Source organism: Lactuca sativa, chromosome 5 (assembly GCF_002870075.4).
Source record: "Lactuca sativa cultivar Salinas chromosome 5, Lsat_Salinas_v11, whole genome shotgun sequence".
NCBI classification, from domain to species: Eukaryota; Viridiplantae; Streptophyta; class Magnoliopsida; order Asterales; family Asteraceae; genus Lactuca; species Lactuca sativa.
The window spans coordinates 212,384,862-212,387,523 of record NC_056627.2 but is presented as its reverse complement, the minus strand read 5'-3'; positions in this window follow the sequence as shown (position 1 = coordinate 212,387,523).

The window sequence follows — 2,662 nt, the reverse complement described above, 5'->3', positions numbered from 1 at the left end:
CGAGTTGCCCTTGTGCACTCGCCGAGTCCGGTCAAAGTTGACCGTTGACCGTTGACCGTGACTAGAGTTGACCTGTGTTGACTTCTTAGGGATAGTCAACCTTAGAGATAAAAAGTGTTAATAAGAGATGTATGATGTTATAGGGAGATTGTAGCTCGGAGGATCGAGCACGAGAGATTTCGGGATTTGCTAGCTATCGATATTTACGAGGTGAGTCTTCTCATTATACTGTACCCGGAAGGGTTTGATTGTGTGACCGGAAGGTCGGATATGATATGAGACATATGTGTTATATGTGATAAGTTAATTGTTATATATGCTATGTATGATATGTTTAATGTGGGCCGGAAGGCATTATGTTATGGGCCGGAAGGCGAATATGTTATGGGCCGGAAGGCGTTGTAATGTGGACCGAAGGGTTGGCATGGGTAGGACTGGAAGGTTTACCCAGCAGGGACGGAAGTCCCCTGAGACACATGGACCGAAAGGTCAGGGCCTGGAAGGGCGTATGTGCGTAAGTTGTATTTTGGGAACTCACTAAGCATTTATGCTTACAGTTGTTGTGTATGTGTTTCAGGTACTAGCGAGGACCATGGGAAGGTGCCGGTGTGATCTGTACACACTGATAAGATGATTTATGATCTTGGGATTCATATGATTTGTATTATGACATGATACGATGGATATTTATGCCTTGTTTTGGATGAAAATACATTTTTAGAAATGAAAATTTTGTTTAAAATTTTCCGCTGTTACATATGCCATGCTTAAACATAAAGCTTGCAGCTTTACGTGCCAATCGACCCTTAGGATGGTAGATCTAGTGTTTAGAGTGATGGATCTGCCTTAAATCATCTGAATGAGGATTCTGATCGAAGGGACTCGTCGAGTCCATGGCCTGACTCGACGAGTCGGTGAGGGTTTGTCCCGATGGGTTGATTGTGCAATAACTCAGTGAGCTGGGGGTCAACTCGACGAGTTGAGCTGGACTTTTTGAGACTTATGGGGATACGAGGGGACTTGACGAGTCGCAAGAGTGCACTCGACGAGTCAGGTCACACTTGGACTACTGACTCGAGTTTGACTTTTGTTGACTTTGGGGTTTTGGTCAACATGAGTAATAGAGACAATGGAGGGGTAAAATGGTCTTTTATCCACTTCTAAGAGTTAGAGAGGGAAAGAATATCCTTTTGTTAATTGAGTCATGAAAAGAGTATTAATTAGATATATTCATCTTTTTTGTTAGGAGGAGGCTAGTTCGAGATCCGAGCGCAAGGTTATTTGTTCACCTTCTTGCGAGGTGATTCTTCTCACTATACTTTACCTTGAATGGTATTTGTGTATGATCAGAGGGTCTTATTTGCTTACTTGAGTTATGAATTTTGTCTGTTTGATATATATGCTATGTTATGTGTTACCTAGACCGGACCGGAGGGTCCAACGAGCTGTGAGACCGGAGGGTCCTCACTGAGACCGAACTAGAGGGTCCAACGCACCATGGGACTGGAGGGTCCCACTGAGACACATAGACCGGAGGGTCTTACAGAGTTATAGCCTCGAGTGGCTAATGTGTTTTATGTGGTATTTTGGGAAACTCACTAAGCTTCATGCTTACCATGTTATGTGTTATGTGTTTCAGGTTTTCTTATGATCATGGGAAGGCACCGACTCTATTGTACACACTAGTGAAAGACTTATGTTTCAAAGATCCTGGATTTTAATCAAACAAGTATGGAGTTGTGAGTTGTAAATTAAATAAATGAGATTTAAGTGAAATATGTTATGAGAAATATGTGATTTTAAATGAAAATTTTATTTGAAAATTTACAGTGTTTCAAATGAAAGCTACACTTGTTGCATTTTGGGAAGCTTCCAGCATATGATCTGTTCGGTACTGAGGTAGTAGGGATGGTGGTGGTAGGGACTGTCATAGTCTGTTGTCTTTTGGTATGTCCTTGCGTCGAACGACCCTTCTTGTTCCAAAACTTTTGTTTCTTGTTCTTAGGATTGTGGTTTGGGGTGTTCTTGTAGGTAGACACCCGTTGGTTTCCTTGGTTGTCACTACGGTTGGAATTTTTGACACTGTTTCAATTTCCATGTGTCTAGCTTGTTAGTGTTTAGTTGCGCCATGACAGCTGTTATGGCGGCTTGGAATGTAGCGGGGTCTATCTGTAGAATCGGTGTTGCATTGGTATGCTGGTTACTTCCATGTGAAGGCATGATTTTGTTACATGGTGTGAAATGAGTTCGTAAATGAAATGTAATACCCTTTAGTAAATGAAATGTAATACCCTTTAGTAAATTAAAGGTAATACCGTTTAGTAAATTAAATGTCATACCCTTTAGTAAATGAGTTCACAAATTACTTCAACGAGTTTACGAGTAATAAACTGAAAACCCTTTTAGTAAATGTAATGTAATACCCTTTAGTAAAGGAAATGTAATACCCTTTAGTAAACGAAAGGTAATAGCCTTTAGTAAATGAAATATCATACCCTTTAGTAAATGAAATTGTAACTTTTCCATAGAGATTTCTAAGTGTATAATTCTTTTTAAATGAACCATAAACTATACCTATTATAGTTTATACTGTATATTATGTTGAAATGATAACCATTACGTTTTAACATATTTTGTGTAAAGTGTTTATAAAGCATAAGAA